Raw genomic sequence first — 24312 nt, 5'->3', positions numbered from 1 at the left:
TTCCACACCTTTACTATACTTTTTTCTTGCCATCATTCTGGTAAAGGTTGATCTTGGTTTCATCTGTCCATAGAATGTTTTTCCAGAACTGTGCTGGCTTTTTTAGATGTTTTTGTGCAAAATCTAATCTAGCCTTTCTATTCTTGAGGCTTATGAGTGGCTTGCACCTTGCAGTGCACCCTCTGTATTACTTTCATGCAGTCTTCTCTTTATGGTAGACTTGGATATCGATACGCCTACTTCCTGGAGAGTGTTGTTCACTTGGTTGGCTGTTGTGAAGGGGTTTCTCTTCACCATGGAAATGACTCTGCGATCATCCACCACTGTTGTCTTCCGTGGACTTCCAGGTCTTTTGACGTTGCTGAAGTTCACCAGTGCTTTGTTTCTTTCTCATGATGTACTAAACTGTAGATGTTCCCACATTTCAAGTTTGTTTAGCTGATGATACTTTTATTATTTACAAAGATGTGATTATATACTAGATTGTAAGCTCTTCGGGGCAGGGTCCTCTCCTCCTGTATCACTGTCTGTATTAGTTTGTCATTTGCAATCCCTATTTAATGTGCAGCGCTGCGTAATATGTTGGCGCTATATAAATCCTGTTTATTATTCATAATATTTATGTAATCCTAGTGCCAATCGCCTTATTTATAGGATAACAATCTGTTTTATCACCATTATTGCTGTACATCACTTTCAAAGAGTTGAATGGTATAGGGAGCAATGGAGAACAGTAGTGTTTTTCTTTGCAACTTTCAATGCAAATGTGAAGGGTATTAGGATACTTTTATTCCCCACTTTCAGAGACCCAATCTCTAGGAAACAAAATTTAGCCCCCCTTTTATAAATCTAGTGTTATATTATAGGCAATCAAGTTTTTTAAAGTGAAGAACATTCTGTTCTCCATTTTTTAAGAAACTAGCTCCCTTTAATGGGACCTTTCTCTCTCTGTAATGAAAGAGACGGATTAGGATAAATTAAAAGGACATTTTCCATGGAGTATTTTCTGTGATTCAGCACCTGACGCAGCAGTACATAATGCTGACAATGAGCCCTGTACTAAGGGGTTAGAACCTTTAGAAATTCATCTGGAAATAGAAAAATTTCATGGACACTGACTCAAATGCAAGTACCTATTTTAGCTTCTGTTTTGGTTTGAGAGGCAGGTCTTGCTAACCCTGGAAGAGATATATGCTGGAGTATCCAGTTACTTTGTACAGATATAGTCAGGGTCAGCACAAAAAAATTCTTTATTGGTATTTTTTTAATTCAAGGACTCTGCAAATGACACCAGAAACTCCCTCAAGACTAAAGCAAATAAGATTTCACCTTCAGCTCAGGAAATTGTACTTTACAGTAATAGAAGCAATCATATAAGGGAACAGAGGGGTCTTGTCCTGAAAGACTAAATACAAAAAATTTCCGTCCAAAGGCGCCTTGTGATGTAATAAAATAGAATTTATGGCATGGTGTTTATTTTTATAAACTTAGGATGACATGGAGATCTCCAGTAATCATCACCAAGAAAATTGGTGATGTCAATCATGTAACCCAATAAAAAAACTTTCTATGAACCTCACCAAACAAATTTAATACCTGAATGCATTTTTTTCCCCTCTCGCTCACAAGGCTGGCATTTTTGTTAATGCACACCTTTTGGAAAAGTATATGTAGTGCGAATGAAATTTGGATCACTTTATTAAATAAAAAAAGTAAAGTAAACCCTAAACCTAAAGCAGTAAGTTAAATGTGTTCATATATTGGTGTCTGTGGGTACCTTTTTATCCGGAGTTCCATCTTCCTCAATGCCTCCAGGGCAGTAGGGAAACCCTACTCTGAGGTCTGATATGTTTCTTCCACTATTGAAGCCAGGCTTGGTCTGAAGGAACTATGGAATCGATTAGCTAAGATTTGAGTCTGTCAGCTGGCTTTTTTGTGTTAAAAAGATTGCCCGTTCTTGTATATATATTTATGGGAAATACAAATCCTCTTGAAACATGTGAAAGGCATGTCAGAGGAAGTTCAACTATAGGTCATATGTCAAATTTTGTGGGGGACTGAACTTTAAAATGCTTATCTGTGGGAATACTACTCCTTGTTGTCATGTTGCTGCTGGAGCCGCAATAGGAGAAGCCTGCTTAAAGGGCACCTGGCACACAGATGGCAAATTTTTTCTAGTTTTAAATATGATTTTATTGTTCCATAGAAATCACAAAGGCAGATGGTACCCTAAAGTCTCTAGATATTTTTTCAACAAATTCAAAATCTAAAAATCAAAATATTTTTTTTTTTGCCGCATTTTAAGTATACCTGTATTATACAGAAACAGGTCCTAGCATTCACGATCTGTTTATACCAAAATTGTTATAATTCCAATCATATCTAGGCATCTCCCACCTCTTAAATGTGGCCTCAGTAGCCAATAGATAAGTTCTGGTGGGGAATTGGAACGAAGTGGCCCAGGTATTGGGGTGGATATAGTGCTTTGAAAATAAACTTATGCAGAAAAAGATAAAAAAAAGTTTAAGATGTTTCTTTTGTTATGTTAAAAGAAAGAGGTTTGGGTTATCTTTTAACTGATTGTACTGTCATTTCATGAAAACCTGGCACCTTTTTACATTTTCATTCCCATTTCCATTTTTCTAGTCGATTGTTATACATGATTTAGGATGTTTCTGCTTGTCATAGCTTTGCTGTAAAATCGAAATCCAGCAACCGTTTTATGTTCTAGTTTTGAATAGAGTTAGCTTTTATAGCTCTCTGTTGCTGTCAATGATTTTTCCTCCATTGCCTGAATTAAATATACAAAAGCAAGTTAAAAGAACTCTCACTTTTGACAGCTACCAACAGAAGTGTCCTTGGTAGATTCCCCCTTTTTATGTTTTGGGGAAACTGTAAAGTTTAGATTTCTTTTTACTTTCTAACACTTGAACAGAAAGTAAGAACAAATCTTTTTGATAGGAACAGAAACAACTATAATTGCTCCCAACTAACCCAAAATGAGAAAAGTTTTAGAAGTAGTTACAGTTGTAGGCTGTTGGGCTAGTTACAAGCTCATATTCATACGGAACATCACTTATAATGATTTAGATGGGCTTAAGGCCTACATTTATTTGTTTTGTAGCCAGGAGGTGACAATAAAATTAAACACTGACCATATTGTCATATTACCTATTACTATTTTTTCAAGATTTTGTCTGTAGAGGTTCTCCTTTATCTAGGTTTTGGTATAGCTAGAAATTGGAGTCCAGCACTGTTGAGAAGATGACTGTCACATTCTGGTTTTCCCAAATGGCTGTCTGCTGTTGCACATGCGTGACACCTGAAGACTGCTTTAAGCCTTCTGGCATATGTAACATGAATATCCCAAGTGCTTACAGGGTGGCCAAAGGCTGTGTCTTCTTTGCTTAGGCAAAGAATGAGAAGCTGTGAAAGAAGAAGCTGTGCCAGTGTATAGGCTGCTACAGCTAATCAAACAGCATGGTGGGAGTTGTCATCACTAGTAAAAATTACAATGTGGACCTCTTTTATGATTACTCCCATTGTCCCCTGCCCTGTCTTCATGTAACAGATTTAGCCATCATTTTGGAATGCTAAAGTTTTACATACTAGGCACTTTGCCGCCAAGAAGAACTTTGGTTTCTTAGTCTGCATGTGCAAATTTAAAATAGAAGGCGATGCTATCTGTTTGAACAGTTATTGACCCAATATATATAATGTAAAGACCCTGCTTAGCAATGATCAAAATTTTTCTCTGTGCACAATTCTTTCAAGTAGTATGGTGAAGAGTTAAAAGTAAAAGTTGGTGTGTCTTACGGTTTTGATGATGCCCTTTCTTCTTATTTCTTGTCCTAATGGCACTAGTTCTCCTTGGTTGTCCTGGTGTCATGGAACCAAAAAAAATTACATCTCCCTATATAAATCATAGATCCTAAAAAGATTTAAAACTATCCAAAAATGGTGAAACTGAAATCACCCTTTAAGTTTCTCATCTGTTGTAGTTGTTTAATTCAAAATGTATATAAATAGGATGCATAAAAAGTATACAGCCAAAAGCACTTAAGACTAGTGCCTGTCTTCAAATTTCAGTCTCAAGATATAATCGGATTGAGTATTCCCTTGATGGTTTTAATCTGTGCTTTAAGATCTGAGTATAGAATGGAAATCCAGATTTTAAACTGATCTCTAAAGGCTCTTTTGCATCCAAAAATAGCCCATAATAGTGAATAACTTCAGCTAATTGCTTGCATAATCATGTGGCGGCCAGTTCGTTTAACATCTTCGCTCATAAAGGCAATGTTTGCTCCATGAGTAGAGCTGACTGTCATTCTACAGTGAAGGGTGAACATAGATGGCCAAATCTCTTGAAAAATGACAGGTAGTGAAAGTATTGTCCACTCCCAATAGAACTACTTGCTATCTTGTTCACCTTTATATTGTTCCTGGGCTCACACTATTGATAAGGTGGCACATCGTCAGTGATAGGTAAGCTCTTTCTTCCTCTGTGAAATTCAGCATTAGATTATACTAACCAATCAAATCAGAAGTCTTCATGGCAAAAAAGTGCATGTGACTCTTGAGCCCTTATATTTTAATCCATATTTAATCTGGCCATCGCAACCAGTGTTAGATCTATCCCATCAAACTGCTTGGCATTATCTGAAGTTGCATAGTTACGTAGGAGGCCATATTATGTCTGTGGTTTGTCTAAATTAGGGAAATAGACTATTAGTTCACCCAAAGATTAGTAATAACATTTTAAACTGCTGATCTGTGTAAAATTCTTCTATTAACAGATTAGAACATCAAAGAGTTTTCTGTACAAGAAGTTTGAGTCATGATTAATATAGTTGGAAAGCCATCGTCTTTAAGTATCATTATATGAGTGTGTGCCGGTTAGGTGCTAGTTGAGGATGACTTTTAAAGTAAATATTTAAGGAAACTCTGATGTATTTTTAGTAGCTGTTACGTGTCTTTTTAATGTAAAAATTTAGAATAATGTATGTATTCATACATACGTAATATTTCCTTGTTTATATTTCACATACAGATTTCTGACCTTTTTTACTAGCCATACACAATTTGATATTTTTTTATTTACGTTGATATGGATTTTACAAATACTACAAATCGATTACCTAATTGGGCAATCCTGGACTGTATATCAAATAAGCCCCATTCAGGGCAGATTCCTACCAGCTGGCCATTTGGGTCAGATTCCTACGGGCTGGCCATGCAGAGCATTGTCATTTATGTGGTTGTGCACCTTTCAACCAGTGTATGTCCATCATTTGACATCAGCTTTTATGCAAAAATTGCCTGAAACAAAACTTGAAAGACAGTCATAAGAAAATGTTTGTTATTCTATGCAATGTGTATCCTAGGCTATATAGACTTTGATTTGTGACACTAATGCAGCCTTCTGTTAACCTACAGTGTAAATAATCTACAGATTTAATAAAGGTAATCTATTATTCACAAAGAATGTGATATGTGCACAAACTTGGGAGCTCAGTTAACAAATGCATATATGAAGACTGTACTGTTCACCCAAAGCTGATTACAGAAAGCAGAATGGTTGTAATCTGCTACCTTAGATACATTCATGACATTGATTTGGATAGCAAGTGTTGCCCTTCTGTTTTGCTTTGTTACAATATACAGAAGAAAAATATACCACTGTAGCCCTTGGCAGTAAATGCACAAGAACAGTGATATTTGAGATGTAACATCTATTTTTATGTGGTTTTAGAATGATATATATTCTGCTAGGTTGGCCTTATAAGAAGATTGCACAGCACTTTTTTTCCTGTTATGACCTCAGAGGTATGGGTGGGGGGAGGCGACTGGACAGAGGGGGATTGAATTACTTTATGCAGCAAAACTTTACTTTTTTGTAACATTTGCTAAAAATGTGTTGTCCGCCGAATAGTTGACATTTGAATGCCGTGATGGCCCACTAATGGATTTATACTTTGTAGGATTTAATTTTTTTTTTTTGTGAAAATACCTCAAACTTTTACTGTTATCTGATACATACTGCATTAAAATGGATACCTGCTCTAATTAAATTATTGTGCACTGTCAGGGGTATAATTAGCTGTCTCTTAGCTACCATTTTTTTGTGAAAGTCTCTTATGGATGTTATGTAATTTAGTGTACCAGAAGTTGTTTTTTGGAAGAATATTTAAATTATGCAAACTATTATCTTGTACTTTGCAGATTTGTGATGCCTTGAACATCAGAAGGAAATACTAGAGCAAGCTGCCTAACTTCAGAAGGAAAGGCCATTTAATTTCACCCTTGGCTGGTGAGTAATAAACTGTTTTCCTGAACTTGTCTGTAGTTTTATCCTCTGCTGAAAATATTAAACTAGCATTGTCAGCTACCCAGACCAAACCTGAGGACAGGAGGTAAAATACCTAAAAGAATTCTGTTATGGGAAAACACAAGAACGACCATTGCAGGCTACTTCTGAATGCCATCCTTTGACTAGAGGTATATTAAGGAATGCCTGCATGCAGGAGGTTAACAAACTAATCTGATTTAAAAAGTTAGGTTTTAATTAACAAGCTAATGAAAGCCAACTGGCTATAAAAAGTAATTGTAGGAAATAACATCGGAGATAAGTGAATTGAGCGTGTGTTTTGTTGTTTTGTTTTTTAGAGGGTTTATATAAAAGTGGACTGCCTAGGAAAGTACAACTGTGCAGTTCTTTTTCAAAGCAACTGTAGGGAATTTCAAAAAGTCAACATTTGTAATAGCCAATGTTAAATCTACACAGCAGTAAAGGGATGGTGACAGCGGTTTGCGGCTTCTGGGATTCTGATGTAGGAAGCAAGTGACACTTCATAGGGGTTTTACGCTTTGGCGGCAATGTTTTCTCCCTCATTTTGGAGTCTGCAGTGACAACTGCATTTAGAAAAGCCTCCGCTGTCTCTTAACAATCACTTCATCTGTCCTCGCTGAAACCTGAGAGACACTACTGCGTTGTAACTGTGAAATCTGGTAAACAGGATAATCCCAAAATACAGTTCCTGTGACTCACAGAGAGAACATAATAGACATAATTGTACATTACTGTTTGGAAAGCCGAGGTTATGTAAACTTCTACATCTTCATAGAATTGAAAGTATTGAAATAATGGGAAGAAAGGAACACACGCAGATTGGTGATTTGATTCGGAGATGTTCCAGTTACAGCCGTGATAGGCTCTGTGCTGCTCCCTTGGAGCTGTTACAGATTCCAGCAATCCTGTACATCATATCCAGCATTTTCCAGCTTACACTCACTTGCCCATTTTCATTTTTCATATCTCAATCTGTTTATAATTGCTTTTTTAATATACTGTCTATTTTTACTTTTGTTATTACCTAATCACTCCCAATAGATTCTGCATGGGTGCTCTTCTTGTACAGGGATTGGCCTCTCCCTGTTGTCTGCTCAGACACAACCTAGCTACATGGGGTAATTTGCAAAGTGCCGAACATTATTTCATCTTTGGTTTCCACATTGTCATGATTTTCTGTGGGAACAAAATAATGCATTTTTTATGCATTAACATACATGATTGGAGCCTGCTGGGTATTTCTTTTTTCTCTTTATAGTCCTAGTGTTGCATAGCTTTGTTTTTTTTTTGTGCTAACTTGGCAAACTCTCATCTCCTGTTGCTATAGGAATCTGCCTATTTATACCTATTGCTATGTAATTATCAACTATAATTGGTTTTTGGTTTAATTTATTTTTTCAAATAATGTTAAAAGCTTACAAACATTAAATGGTTATATCATTTATTATTTGTATAAAAAATGTAAAACCTACAAGTAAACATTTACCATACAGGGGACTTGCTACAGTGCTAGAATAAGAAAGCCCAGCACGAACTGTTGTGTGAGACCACACAGACCAAACAAATAAGCAATGTTTTCTCCGTATGTTCCTTCTCATACTTCAGTTACCTTATTCAGCCAAATGCTGTTAACCTGCTGTTCATGTTTCTAGTCACAGCATAGTAGTACACAAGCTATCTAAAGCCCTGGAGTACGAAACTCACGCTTACTTTCTGCTGGCTGTAAATGTAAACCTCCAAAACTATTTTATATATTTCTGAAATAGTATGATAATTTCAGTTATACAGTGTATCTCAGTGGTTTACCTTACAGCTGTAGCACCCCAACTATGCTCCCATATACTCGTTTTCAACCATATGGGAGAAGATGGGAAACATTTTGTGCATATAGATATGTTTGTTATATAGGGGTTGCAGCTTCCTGGAAGCGATGTGTTGCTTTCCCCCTCTACCAGAAGAACCACACCACTATCACAAGTGCAAGGGTGATATGTGCAAAAACATTGACCTGCTATGTGGTTTGCCATTACTAGGCACATAATTGCAGTTTTCTGTGTACCTGGGGGAGGCTAACCAGTTTTTACACTGCATATCTGAAAGAGGCCTAATGGGGTGTAATGGGCTTGAAACATAACTTTTTTAAAAGTATTTTGAGACCTCAAATCAAAAATGTAATATATTGTAGCTTACTAGACTAGGTGGATGCATTATTATTATTTTTATTTTTGTTTGTTCTTCCGCTTTTTTCCCTTTTACTTGGTGTTTCATCATTTTGGTGGGAATTTTTCCCTACACTCACTCTACTGCATCTATGTGGGAGTAATGGTCATCACCCCAGCAGGACTAGAAGTTGTCTAGCTTGTCTTGTCATTTGTGGTGTCCTCTTTATGATCTACTGTTCTGAGTGTTTTTGCATATGGCTATGTGCTCATGGGCATGAGCATGTGCATAAAGTCTTTGCATCATATGCACTGTCAGACCATACATATATATGTGTATGTGTGCGTTTCCGCATTTTGTAACTCTATTTAGCATTTCGAAAACAAATTTGTTTTACTTTTCTTCATAGTCGCCTTTGTAATGATTTTTTTCCCCAGTGTCGTACCAACTTTTTCTTATACTAAACTGTAAGGTCAGTTGGCTTGCCAGATAGTCACATAACATTCTCACCAGACCAATCAGTATTCCTCCTGCCCTTACCGTTTCCAATAAATATATGTGTGTGTGTGTGTGTGTGTGTGTGTGTATATATATATATATATATGTATATATATATATATATATATGTATATATATGTATATATATATATAAAATTGGCAGACTTTACCAGTGCATCCCTGTGTTAATCATTAGTACAAATACATTCATGTGTATATATATATATATATATATATATATATATATAAAATTGGCAGACTTTACCAGTGCATCCCTGTGTTAATCATTAGTACAAATACATTCATGTAGACTGCTGTGAAGAGTTCCAGGCAGACTCGGTATAATACATTTCATAATATACAGTAAATTTTCTGAACTTGTGTTACGCCAATTTGGTTCTGGTAAACTGCAATGTAGAAGTTCTGCTCCAGACTCCAAATTTTTGTCAACGTCAATTGAAAAACTTGGTGTTTATTTCAACAGTTTAAGCAACATATTCCCCTCTTGTCCTCTTTCTTCTTCCATTCCTTCCCCCCAGCATGTCAGGTTTAAGAAAAAAAAAAGTCTGTTGTCTGGATGCCAAGTATGTGAAATGAGTTCAGTTGGTTAATGCAGCCGGTTTCTATAGAAACGTGAGCTTGGATATCCCTCCAGGCTTCTTTCAAAGAAATTAACTCTAGTGTAGAAAATACCATTAAAGCCCAATTGTACACGTTCCTTTCCCTTGAACATTCAGACTGACAGATTATTGTGTTTTAATTCAGTCTTTTAATTATCAACTAATAGGTGTGTGTGTGTGAATGTTTAGGAGTGCAGATTGGTAGGGTCTCTGCCATGTATTTGTATCACTCAGTATAACTAAATAACAGTCAGTCTAGAACAGTGCTTCTCTACCAGGGTTCTGTGAAAGCTTCAGGTCCATCCAGAGCTTGCTAGGGGTTCTGTTTAACTGACACCATTGATATTTTTGGCCTCTGTAAGGGTGGTAGCCTTCCCACTGACCAGCAATGTAATAGACATTGAAGAACTGAAAGTTATTTTAAGGGGTTCCCCATGTTAAAAAGGTCAAGAAACACAGGTCTAGAAAATCTCAATCAGAACAACGGATCAATACCTGCAATATATTTAAGGCCATTTACATTTACTTCATCCAAAAGTAAAACTTGTTAACTAAATTCCCATTTTAAAGATACAGTAACAAAGCAAGCATTTACTGCATTATTCAGCTTGAAAGCTGGACTTTTCCTAGTGGAATTTTGTCTTCTGCCACTAGTGTCCTACATTTATTGCCAAGCATACTTTAACCCATTACCTTTGAGTCCATGTTTTCCTTGAACTGCCTCCCTTTACTCTCCATATTAGCATGGTATTATTACACAGTGTTTATATAGCGCCATCATATTACACAGCTGTCCCTCAATGGGAATCTAATTCTAATGTCCCTACCTCTGTCACATATCATTATTACAGTCTACAGTAATTTTTGGGGGGTAACCAATGAACCTAACTACATGTTTTTGGAATGTGGGAGGAAACTGGTGTACCTGGAGGAAACCCACCCAAACAGGTAGAACCTGCAAACTCCATGCAGATAGTGTCCTGGCCGAGATTCGAACCTGGGTCCTAGTGCTGCAAATGCTAAAGCATATGCCTCTAAGCCACATGTCCGACATCTTCTTGCCAGCATGTGAACAGTTTGGCTACTTGTACTGCTGCTTCCATTCATGCTACGGGTCTGCTGTACAGGGACTGCAATAAGGCTGATATCAGGTCAAATGTAGGCGCTTAAATTTCTTGCATTCAATAAATGTAATGGAGATCATAGTGCTGCCTTAATGTTTTGTCTAGCAAAAACTTTTTTTTTAGGGTCTCTGAGCCTGAGGCAGTTAGATCTTCATCCAGAAATGGATGAATCCCCGAAAGGTAAAAGGCTGCAAAGAAAAAAAAAAAAGAAATTTAACCATCCCTTACTCTATTCAAAAAGTATTGGCATTGATAGCCAATACACTTTGGATCGAGAAAAAAAAATCTATACTTGAGTTTTAATTTTTAACTCCTGATTTCAAGTTCTTTTGGTTTCTGTGGGCCATCTGTTTACACATAACTTATCTGCATGCTATTCAGCTTCCTTTATGGGAACTACAAGTCGAGCCCAGTGCTATTCTTAGCCAAGATCTTGTACCCCAGATCATAACAATGCCCCTATGGGCTTCAAGACTTCTTTCCTATTTGCCAAGCAGCAAATATTATACATCATGAAATGTATTATTCACATTCACTTTTTTTTTTTTTTTTTTTTTGTTAGCTGTGAAAAAAATACATCCCTCTGGCTACTATAAATCATTTTTTGTTTTAAACAGTTGTGTCACTGCCTTGGGCCAAATGTGTGGTTTGTTTCCTTCAGTAATTCATGTAAATCGTAAATTGTCTTTTGACGCTCTGTCACCAATTATATCGTCTGACAAGTGTTTGCTTTTAATTTCAAGCAATACCCATTCATGAAAGTCAATTAAGTTGAGTTTGTCTTTCCATATTTTTACTGCTGAGTGTCTGTTTTTGTGTAATAAAATGTGTGCTGGTGTAAAAACATTTTAAGCCAAGTCAGCTGATAAGTTGCTTAGTGTTACATTACTAAAGAACTACATGTGAGAGGCATTTAAAAAACCAAAACCCCACAGCAGCTGTTTAAATGGATGGTAAATGTTCATCATCCTTGTGGGTCATCCACTGAAAAAAATTCTGGACTTTGCAGCTAGTTAGGTATGGAATATTTTAGCTATTGTGGAACATATATTGTGTAAAATATTCCATTTAAGAGAGTGAATATTAATGTTGTTTTTTTTTTTTTTTTTGTATTTTTGTAATTTATTTCATGATACATTATCTATAAATTTGTTTTGTGTCTTTTGGCGTATACAACAAAATAACCAATTGTAAATATATCATGCCATGTCCTAGGGTGACATTTTAAATGAGAACAAATCTTAGGTTACATATTGTAGATTGAAATTCCAGGTATATAAGTGTTGGTCAACCTAGGTGGCATCACCAAGTATGGAGAGTGACTTCTGTAAAGGTGCTCACCTATATGCATTGCAGAGATTTTTAACAAATCTTTGCAGATTCTTATTTATCCTATTTACTTCTGTTCTGTGGATACTGGTCATGGTGGTATACTTCTCAAATATAACAGGCAGATTTCCTTCTATAATCCCATAAACAGCCTAGCTGAGTAAAAAGTAGGACTGGAGTCTATCAAATATCCCTACCCTTGGATGTTTTCTGGGGTTCATTGACATTTCCTCAGACTAATAGGAAAATACATTGAGCTCAGATATAGTGTGTGTATGGGGGGGGGGGGGGGATTACTACCTTGGTAGTGAATTTTAATGTATTTGCTAGTTTTTGGAAATTGAAATCTGCTATAGATAGATATACAACTAAGTTACAAAATGTTTTGTGTAACTGGTATATAAAGTATATGTATGGGATAGAGTAGGGAGGTAGGTAAATTTTTTTGTGCCATTTAGGAAATTTACCTTCACTTGAAGTCCCAATGATCTGGCAGAAAGTTCGAGAAAATCTGCAAAAGTTTCCTAGAAGATTTTTCCTTTTTGTTCTGGGGTAAACACCCTTCTCTTTCCTTCATTTTCCTTCTAAGGGACCGTAGTCATCAGGACAAACTGAGATGTTCATATCCTGATTAAGCACTAAACCCAGATAAGGACTTCCTGAAGTCATTCAAAACTAAACCACAAAAAATAAATTTTAATTTCACACTAGTTGGTTGCAGTAAGGCCATGTAAACCTATCATGCTATATTCTACTATATACCCTGTAGATACCTTTTTGTTCTGTGAAAGCGAAATTCCCATTCTCCAAGTACCCTAAAGCCCAGGTGTGTGCATTATGGAAACATCTAGGGGTCCAACATGTCTCCAGAATCCCACAATGCAAAGAATGTGTACCACTCCCAATGCATTGCATGTGCCCTGATTGAGGGACCCGGGGGAAAACATGACATAAAAGGTATGGAAGACACTTTTGTTTTGGCTGCTATTATGAAAATACACCACTATGGTTAGATTATCATAACTGCAGGTTGGATTCTGTTTCATATCTTATCTGAAACATCTTAAACTACTTGGTGTAATACCACTCTGAGTGCTATTATATGTAAATGGCCAGACTTTGTTCTTGTATGAATTTTAGGATTATCCAATATCCCATTTAGTCTCCTATGTACCAGAATAGTTTACAGGTTTCATTTTCAAAGCCCAGAATAAGGACCTTTATTTTTGTATTATTTTATATTTTAAACCGTTATGTTCAGTCAAATTAAAAAAAAAAAATTGAAAAGTCATATGGCTGAAAATCCATTACTGTTTTTCTGTGAAGTTTTATGAATTGAGCCTTTATATGTTTGTAGTACAATCTGAATTCCCCTTCATTTATTCTTTGGAACTAAGTGCGTTAACATTTTCATGAACTATGAATCTGTAATGATTCCTAATCACATGGTAACTAAAGTACAATAGGAGGCTCTGTTTGTAACAAACCCATAGAAAGAGAATTTGAAAGTTGAAAAAAGTTACAAGTACGTTCATCACTCTGTATAAGAGAATACATTCTTTATTTTCCAAAATGATTAAAAACCAAATAAAATGCCTGACATCATTGAGACAAAGACAGTTCATATTTATGTTTATTATGTGGAATGCTAAAGGTTTCCACTATTTATTGCTTTTCTTCTTTCTTTTCTCTTATCATTTTGCTTTTAATTTTTCTGTCTCTAAACTTATAGCTGATCTCCAGGCATGTAGTCCCCACCACTTCTCAATTATCCCCGGGTTAAGAATTAAAAATGCCTAAAACCCATTTTTACTTGCCATAATCTAAAATCACATGGCAAATTTCCTTTTGGAATGCAGAGTAGAAGGCTGTGTTTTTGGAAGCCCACATCACTGACTGGCTGATGGTGACACTTCCCATTGGCTGTCCACCAGTGGTAGGATGCCATGATCATGAAGGGATTAGTTGGTTTAGGCACAGACTGCACTGTTGGATCAACGGTCTCCACTTCTAGAAGAGCTGCAGACAAACATCACATAACGACAAATTTCGGTAAGAAAAAAAAAAGGTGGGTTTTAACGTGAATGAGTTGGGAGGGATGGTATGGGTATGAAAGGGTCAAAATCAAGTTTTTGTATTTGTTTCGCATAAGGGAGATTTTACCCAACTTCCTTAGACACTGGAAGGGAGGTTCTTTCCTTTTCAGGGACATGGTCAGCAAAGGTTCTAACCTTTCCCCAATCGATCCAATTTATTTCTAGGGTTTCACTTTGGTAGTGTTCAAATGCCATATAAACATATGTTGCTGAAATGAGATCATATGGCTTTTTCTAGACAGATTTCACATCCGATCATTGATGGCACTATACACTAAAAATCATGTTGACATTAAAAGTTTAGACTTAAAAGGTTATAAATGTAGAGTTTATTAGTCTGGGAAAGTAACATAGCATCTTGTCAACCTCTATTTATAAGTCCAGCCAGTGCTTTGAACTTACTTGAAATAAGAGATATTGTCTTGGTAACGCAGAAAAGCACTTGGCTATTTTTCAGTCTGCTGTATAAGTTATTGTACAGTCTTGGAGCATGTTACACTATAATAACATTTCTATTTTTTACAAAATTTGTTTTTAAAGTGCTTATGGGAAAATCTTCCTCTATACCATGAGGACATTTTTCTTTAGAGTTGTTTCATTTCCCTGTCTGCTTCAAAATCAAGCATCGCTTCATCAATCCCATAGATAATAAGTGCTATGGAAAGTATGTAAGGACTGCAAATATAATAACCTAGCAAGGGAAACTGCCATCCTATAATAAACACACTGACTAGCATGGAAGTCACTCCTTGTATGTACAGTGAAGGAAAGAGAAATCCCATAAAACTTTTCTCTTCTATATATTTATAATATTGCACCAATTACCATAGATTTATTTGTAATCCAATTTTATAATTATTACATAAAAATATCTAAAGGTCAATATATTATGGAGACAGGTACTTAAAAATTCTGTATTAGAAAATCCAAAAGGTGTTTTTGCATAGATTTACCCAAATCTTAAAAACTATCTTCCTGAATTATCCTGAGGCAAAACTCGATTAAGGCCAGATAGGGCCCTACTGCATTGGACAGCCTTGTAATTTCAACATATGAACATACAAGTTGAGAGATTAGGCTGAAAATCCTATTACTGTTCTGCTGTTCCATCATCCAATCCCAGACTGGAGGACAGTCTAAGGTCAGGGTATATTGCTTAAAGGAGAATTGTGGCAAGGCTATGGACATTTGACATATGTATATATTCTTAACTAGCAGTAAACAAGCCCACATTGACCTCTGCAGCTGCAGGCACTGTGGAGCAAGTAATACTTCATAAAAAGTAAAGTGTAGTGGTTGAGGATTAAGTCTTAGGCTGTACATAGACTTAAAAGATTCATTCTGTGTACCCTAAAAAGTTTTTGTTATTGCTATTGCTTTATATTACCTGTTACATAATGATTAGTCTACAGGTCTTTTCCTCAAAGTCATTAAGTATTCAGCTGTACCTTTTTTGCTTGTTGTCATCGTATTATTATCTCATATGCCACATATTGTATATACTGATGGCACAGGGCTCAATTAGCATGGTAGAATAAACAAACGCTTGTCATGCTACCCACTTCTTCCCACAGTTTTTTATCCTAGAAGATTGTGGAGTGGGTGAGCTTGCTGTATGTTCCAGCACATCCTACACTCTGCAGAAATTGCTCATTGTGTCATTAGTCATATTGCGTGAATGGCTATGGAGGTGTATCTCTCTGTACTACTAATATTGAAAGAATGACTCCACACTGAGTTTATGCGTTTTACTGTTCTTGTTGTATTCAGCCCACTGCAGTGTGACAAGACATTTGATGGCTTACTAAGCATATAAATGTCCTTTTTAATAATATGGGTGCCTTCATATATTGATTGGGGTACATTCAGCTAATATTCTCTTCTCCAGCACTGAACACAAAGAAAGAAGTTTCTTTAAACAAAAGCAACTAATTACCTTTAAATATTTCTCTAGCTAAATGGTAGCTGACTGACACTATGTTATTATTCAACTCTATGGCTCCCAAACAAGTAATAGCTGCAATTAAGAGAATGGAGAAGAGAGGGGAAAGGTGGAAGAGTTTATGGCTTTGTTTTGTGGTTTGAAAATGCTATTACATTTGTACATTGCATCAAGAGTACATGTAATACATCTGTTAGAATGTTTTTATTTTTCCCTTTGTTTGTGTTTGGGTAACAGGGATTTTTTTTTATCCAATATCCGAGTTGCAATAGTTAATATATACCAAGGTTAATATATACCAAGTATCAATGATTTTTTAACCCGTCCTCTCAATGTTTGCTCTAAAAACTTTTTACAGGTAAAGTAAAGCTAAAGAAGACAATCCATTCCTAAAACCCAACTCAAAAGCCTTGCTTTACACTTGACCCTGTAACAGGTAACCCTATCCTTAGAGTGTGTCTTTGCATAGTTAAAAAATGCAAAGCATTCAGTACATCTCTGCATTAAAAAAAACTTATGTCTTATGTACAAAAGTCCGTAAACTCTTGACTTCCTGTCTGAGCTGACAACGGACTGTACTGAAATCCTATGCTGGACTATAGAACACCCTCTTCTACTCATTTCTTTACCCTATTTAGATAGTAGACTTTAATATATTCCGACTCCGACTGGAATGATTACTACACTGTTTATGATTTTAATGCTGCAATAGAAGTGTTGTCAACTCAAACTATAAGCTTAGTGGATTGCTGGCAAAATCAACATTAATCTGTCCTTTTTTATTAATAAACAGGATTTATATAGCGCCAACATATTACGCAGCGCTGTACATTAAATAGGGGTTGTAAATGACAGACGAATACATACAGTAACAGAGGAGGAGAGGACCCTGTCCAGAGGAGCTTACAATCTAAGAGGAGGGGGAAGCAGCACACAATAGGAGAGGAGATGGAATAGTTGAGTAAGTAGTGAGGGTTTTAAGAAAGGGAAGAAGATGGGACAGATAGATTTGAGTGTCAGCAGCATTAGTATCCATGTCATTAGTATATTAGAAAAGATAAAACATGAGGAAATATGCATATTTTGCAGAGATGTACTGTATGTTTTTTATCCCAATAAATGCCAGTGATTGCTCATCGGTACCTCGCCCTCCTGCTTGATAGAAAAGTTGTCTGCCAGTTTTTGTATATGACATGAAATCATTTTTGCATCTGAAAAGCTCCATGATGAATGTAATTCTTGTTCCAGAGTCTTAAAGACGTAGAGTAGTAAAGCGAAGGAGTTATGGGTGCCCCAGAGTGTGCATTCTAAAAAACAGGTTAACCATGCTGGCTCCTAAAATTTTATTCTGATTTTTTTTTTAATGTCATTGAAATTATATTCTAAAAAGAATGCACTACTTTGTCAAGAAGAACCACAGCTATTCTTTGTAGCTATATGCATTTTTTGTAACTTTCAACTGCAAATGACTCACCGCTTTACATTGAAGAAAAAAAAAATTTAAGAATCATTATCTATGATGTGGTTTAAACTTGAGGCATTCGCACTGCAAACGCCCAATCCTCCTACGCTACAGAAAAATAAATATATGTAGACATATATGGTGAAAGAGTTCACTATGTGAAATGACTAGGTCTTTATCCACCAAATTGCATAGTTTGGAATTTCTGCTAAAAATGGAGTTCTGTATGTTGGCTGCTGCCACACCTTTGTTAACCCTTCTTGAAAACTTAGGTTAACACAGATCAGAAGATTAGAGTCTAGCAAGGAGAATATATAGGAGGTTGTATGGTGGACCCTTTTGAAATATTTCTGAAGAGCACTCATTGATTCCGTACCTAGACACATTCTCTACCGAACAATTTAGCTGTTGTCACATGCCTACATTCTTAATCTCTGTGGAGTATACTGGTACACATCCAACAATTCAGACACTAAAGTGGAGGCAAATGTCTTCAAACTTAGAAAACCATTTAATAATTCAAGGTGTATTTTCTGTGGATCATTTTCAGTGCCATTTGTTGCTCTTGTGTATATATACACTGATCATCCCAGAACCTGCCTAATACTGTGTTAGGTCCCTCTTGTGCCACCAAAAAGCTATGATCCATCAAGGCATGTACTGCACAAGACCTCTTAGGGGTGGCATGTGGTATCTGGCACCAAGAACTTTGTAGCAGATTCTTTAAGTTACCCTGCCTCTGCCAGCTTTCCTATAGTGCATCTTGTTCCCATCTCCTCCCCAGGTAAATGAAGCACACGCACCTGGCTATCCACAGCAACCAAAAAAATGTGATTTATTAGACCAAGCTCACCTTCTTGCATTGCTTCATTATCCCGTAGCTTTGTAACACCTTCACATGCAGCACATTGACATCTTTCTCATAGCCAGCATTGGGATTTTTTCTCTTTTTTGAGCTCTTTTGTTGGATTCAGACATACATGCATGCACTAGTAAGTCTTGGATACCCATGACCCTGTCCCTAGTTGTCTTTCCGTGAAAAATTTTAGGAGGCACTAAGAAATGAGTATTGAGAACATGCTGCAAGACCTGCCATTTTTCTTGATGCTCCTCAGCTTAAGTTGTCTAACCATTCAAAAGTCATCCAGTTCTTTGTGTCTGTCAAATTTTCCCTTCTTCCAACACATATGACTGTTCTCTTGCTGCCTAATATATTAAGAAGACCCATTGCCTGGTGTTATTGTAAGGAGAATATCTGTGTTGTTTACTTTATCAGTCAGTGAATGTAATATTTTTTTTAGATCAATGTATGAGATAAGCTATAGTATTTAAAAGGGGTGCTTTTCGACTGCAATATATTGCCCTACCTATGACAATAGTATACTACTCACGTTTCTGACATGTCAATAAGGACATAACCCTACAAAACTCCTAGATACACTGATCATGGAAAAAAACACATTTGCAAAACTGTTCTTTTGTATCAGCAATATAATAAATATGGTAGTTTAGAATTTATATGAAAAGTTTGATTGACAACTGGGATCTCTTCAGTAGTTAGTGCATTCTGATCCCTGTTATCATATAAACTCCTATTGTGTATGGGGCAATAAGGTCAAAGTACACTTGTGATCCTGCTGCTGGTAACAACTCTTGTTGGCTAAACAAGCAAGGCATCTCTCCATCGGTGTTGGAAATGGTTCAGAATTCCCACACCAGCGAGCGAGTGACGCGGAGAAGGCGCTGTATTATGATCCTATCACTGGTATGCTGTTACTAGCAACATACTCGCAAGTTTCAATGACCCTTACTCCACAAAAATGCTGTGCATGAAACACTGGATTGATAAATATGGGTAGGGTAGAATGTCATCGAGCTGAATTGTGCATAGTCTCAACATTTTGGCTTTATTTTGCCCATTTAGTACACTATTTTCAAAATGGTTAGGGTTAATCTGTGATCATTTCTGATCTACGTAAGAAGCTAAAGTAGGTTTTGGAGCCGTCTGCCTTGTCTTTCACTGCTGTGTTTAGGTCCGGTTTTATCTTGGCAAGGCTGATGGCAGCAGCAGGCCTTCACCATAATGTGGTGGGTGAGTTGATCAGTTTGTTCAAATAATGTTATATAAGTACATTCTTGGAAAAGAACTGCTGATGTTTCAGTCATTAATTTATAACCTGTAAGAATATTGTAAAGACATAGGACAATATTTAAAGTGCATTTAATTATTACTAAACAGCATAGACTGGCTGTGATAGTATACAGATTCTTTGTCAAAGCCTTCATTATACTAAAAAAAATAAGATATTGGCAAGACTTGACATCTTCTCATCTAATCTCGTTATGGTAAATTGGTATGTATGGATATTTTCCTGCTGTGTTTTGTTCTTTAGTACGAAGTACAAGCAACTAGCGTTCTATTATAGAGAAAAACAGGTGACACTGATCATGTCTAAAGTGCAGTAGTCAATCAGATTTTACATTAATATGAATATGTAATGGCTATCTAAGGCCCCTTTTAGACTTAAATGTGAAAACCACAGCTGTTAGCCACTCCCAGCCACCCTTCTTCAGTATTGTGCGGTTTAACCCTGCAGTTAACCACACTAAACCTCCGTGTCGTGGTTGAGTGCAGTTGAGGTTTTCCGTGGTTCAGTGTTTTTGGGAAGTTGAACAGAAGCAGTTGGGAGAGCGGTTAAGTCTGCGGCAGAATGTTGTGGTCATCCACAAGTCTGAAATTAGTCTTAGTGGCTCCCAGACGCCCCTCTTCAATTACTATGCTGACAATCTCTTTGTCATTCGATTGAGTGCAATAAAATGTGGTTCTTCCTCCAGAAGGGGAAAATGCAACCATGCAGCTAGAAGCAATTAGTCTCTTTTAGCAATGGTTGAGCCTGTGGTGGAACACTGTGGTCAGTTGCAAGTAGGAAATAGCCCTAATGGTGCCTGAGTATGTTTTATAAAAAAAATTTTTAGTAGGTTATTTTTTACAAATTACTTGTTTTTTTTCCAATCCAGGGGTGTGTGTTATCTTTGTAAACTTTTTTTCCCCCCTATGTTTTTACCACCAGAATATTTTCACATTGGCATAAGGCTTACATTCACATGTCCGATGATTCTCCTCCCATAATTTCCTCAGGGCTGATATCGGACCTGAATCTGGCGTGTGTACAGCACTTGTTGTCCACCATTCCCTTTTATTTCCTAGAGGATCCACAGACGACAAATGTGCAGTCTTTTGTTGTTTGAAAGGATCTTTCACGATTATTGCACGTGTGTACTCTGCCCTAGTTTAGGAAGGTGAAGAATCTTGTATAATGTTTATCCAGTGTTTGTATATGTGTTTTTATCGCATTTGCTTGGCATCCTTTGTGTGTTCAACTATATACAGGTCGAGTAATTGGTGTATGTAAGCTGTAGGGATGCGGGATTGATGTGATATAATTTACTTTATTCTACAGTGTTTAACCAGTTACAGTAATATAAACAAACTCCTAAAATATAGAAAACTTACCTTACCCCCGCAAAAAGCTCCCAGGGCAATATAGAATATTTGAACAGACTGTATTATAGAAAAATGTTGCACATGAGTATTTGTGTATGGAAGTACAAATATAGCTTTTGTTTAAAATATTTAGGTCATTTTTCCACTCAAAATGAAAATCTTAAATAATTTGCACCATCTTTGGAAATTGTGTTGCTCTTCTCCCTAGCTGTTCCTTTACAGTTTGTATGGGTTATTATGACTAAATGGAATACATTTGTAACAGAACCCAGCTTTAATTTTCTAACATATTTTTAGCACAGCATGCAAAAGGCGCCATATGTCAGTGAATGCAGGAAGATACTTGGCAGAAGGTTTTAAATATTGGATTATTACATGCTATTCTGTGCACAGATCTTAAAGAGAAATTGCAGAGCTGCATCTGTTGAAAAGCTACAGGTTATGCTGGTTGTGTTAAAGTGACCCACAAGGCAAATCTTCTGGATCCAGCAGACATAAAATTGAGAGTTTAATCTATATGTGTTTTTTGTTTTTTTTAATTCTGCTTCTTTAAAAAAAAGTTCTATCTTTTTGTACCATTTTTAAGTTTTTAGCTGGCACCTTCCCTTGCTATTTACCATGATTAAGTCACTGTCTTTCAATGGAGTTTACAATCCAATATCTCTACCATATTTGTATGTCATTTTCATGGTCGGAATCCAATATGGGGTAAAACTAATTAACCTACTAGTATGTTTTTGTGCTAGGAAATTACTACTGTGCCACCCATAACAATCCTTTTGCAGAGGTCATATTTCCTTTCACAATTTTGTAGTGGAATATATATATTTTTTTATATGGTTCGAATATGCAACTGTTAAGTTTCAGCAAATTAATGCTTTGGATTTGTAGTCTTTGAACATACATACAAAATAGGCCATAAACATTGTGTTATTGCATTTTTTTCCAAATGGAGCTTCTATAACTATAACTCTGTGGTGACAAATGTCCTAATCACCCCCTCATAATAATGATGCTTCTAATGTCCATGGGTTTATGCAGGCAATTTTAGTCCTATTTTATTACCAGCTTTCAGGCTTGAGTAAGTAATATGTTCTGCTCCACTGGGCAGACCTTTCACTTGCCTGTTGTGTCTCATAGTTGTATGAGTATTCCTCTGCATAGAGAGTGTAGTAAGGGATGCTTGTTCACTCTGACAACATAAGTCACACTCTGTGGGATGAAATCATTCCCTACGAAGTACAAGACGGGAGAACAAAGACAAACATTTAAGAAAGTACTAAAGAAGCATCTTTCATTTGGAAAGGGACTGTCATTGAAACATCTAAACTCCTTTATGTTGATGCAATGTATTTCAGGGATTCATAAGGTGTTGAAAACTGTTTTTTATATGGAACATCTTGGCAGTAAGTTGGTAAACACTGTTTATATCAATGTTTATAATGTGGAATGATTTGTCATTAGAAAGTTACAGGTCTTGTCTCTCGCCCAACTTGTGGTTGTATAGTCTCTGTTCTCACCTTTCTGCATGTTCCTTGTTGGCAAATGAGCACTGCAAGACAATTGTCTGCCTTATTATACTGCTGGTAGAGCTGGTACCAAATCACATCCAGAAACTTACAAAAAGCATTAATCAATGTCTCCTAAATCTGCCTGTTCAGCATTAAAAGCTGGATAGATGTGATTATCCTATGGTAATCAGTATGCAAAGGATGGTTGCTTTACTGGTTGACTGGAACAGACTCAAGTGAGACATACAACTATGGAATAATTAAATATTAAAGAAAATACTATACAGAATTTTTATAAAAACTATGTTCTGGACACAGCATATAAAGTAAACTGCTTTTAGTCCAGCCAGAAATACCTACCCTGCATCTGCTCCCAGGATTAAGTTTGCTTATTTATCCAAGGTGCAGAGCAGCATCTCTAAATTTCCGCACTTTTCAGTGGTGGCTTGGAACAAGTTTACAATAGACACGTGCAAACACAGGGACAGAGCTATTGTGCTGAAAATTGAATTTATCCTTAAATATAATCTATGAGAATTTTCATATCCAGGAAAGACTAATGCATGGAGTTATACTTTAAGCTGTCATAGGTTGTTTGGGACTTCTGCTTTTATAGATATGAAAAACTTTTGCTTCCACGCTTTGTGGTCCTAGCCAAATGTACAGCTCCAAGAAAAAAACTTGGAGCAGTTTTGATACAGTTTAGCTATTTCGCACCACATTCAACATTAAAGGTCTGCTGTGCTGTTAAATAAGCTTACATTTCAGATGCTGGTGAGCCTTGAAATGATATTGAAAAGCCCTTGAGCTGTGAACATGAATAGCAGCGTGTTGTCAAAGCCTTTTATAGTTCTTTCTTCTTAGTTTTACCAAAAGAAAAATATTTTTTACTACTTGGCATTTGTTTAATGTACAGTTATATTTCCAAGAAATGTCTTCTGAAATGAACCATTACTTCTAATATAAGTCACTACACTGCTTCACCTTTAAAAATTAGACACACAACTTGCTGAGAAAAACAGAATGAGAATTTTAGCCTCTGTTATGGCTCAAAGATCTTCCCCCAGGAAACTATATTCCGCCAGAACAGTAACATTAACTTCAGTCTTCCAACTTGAAATGTTTGCTATACTTTAGATTAATTTTTTGTTTTAACTGATAATTTCTGTATGGTGAAAGATGTATATTTGATCATTTCCCTTTGAATAAATGTCTTGGAAAATCGTTTGTAGGAAAGACCAACAAGCATTATTTATCCCCTTCTGCTTATCCTAGCTTCTGACCATTGACCTCTCTGCTATACTGTGTATTGGGTCTCTGTATTCCTGTGTTTCTAGTTTTTTTTGTTTTGTTTTTTTGAAGTTAGTCTCCAATAACAATTTCAGATCTTCAACTTCTTGATTCATGGCAATCAGTTGAAGTTTTTTTTTTTAATATGACCAGGGCTGTTTTGTTCTTTCTTTGAACGTTTAGTAGAAAAATACTTTAGTAGGAAAATTGTTGCTAAACTTAGGAGCATCTTGTGTTCAACAAATTCCTCTTCCAATCATGGGTCTCACCCATATGCTAAGGTTAGCTTTTTAGTGTTCTACAAAACCTAACATGTCACCAACAAATTTAATGTAACTGCTAATGTATATATTAGAATCTTTTATAAATAAAATCTTGCAAAATTGTAGTCAAGAAAAAGTTGCCCAAAAAGAATAGGTTAACTTT

General features: G+C 36.3%; 1 protein-coding gene across 10 annotated transcripts in view; it reads left to right on the top strand.

Annotated features, from left to right (window-relative positions):
* Nucleotides 1-24312, top strand: part of FAM110B (family with sequence similarity 110 member B) — a 102629-nt gene that overhangs the window by 64855 nt on the left and 13462 nt on the right. For 9 of the 10 annotated variants that reach the window (XM_072411167.1, XM_072411160.1, XM_072411168.1 and 6 more), the window contains one exon: nucleotides 6223-6310. The exons of the other annotated variant lie outside the window; for it this stretch is intronic. The gene's annotated coding sequence lies outside the window, so the exon portion shown is untranslated. The remainder of the gene's footprint in view (nucleotides 1-6222; nucleotides 6311-24312) is intronic. 10 annotated transcript variants of the gene reach the window in all.

The sequence above is a fragment of the Pyxicephalus adspersus genome, chromosome 5 (assembly GCF_032062135.1).
Source record: "Pyxicephalus adspersus chromosome 5, UCB_Pads_2.0, whole genome shotgun sequence".
In the NCBI taxonomy this organism is placed as follows: domain Eukaryota; kingdom Metazoa; phylum Chordata; class Amphibia; order Anura; family Pyxicephalidae; genus Pyxicephalus; species Pyxicephalus adspersus.
The sequence above is the reverse complement of the archived record's forward strand: the minus strand, read 5'-3'. Positions and strand labels throughout refer to the sequence as shown.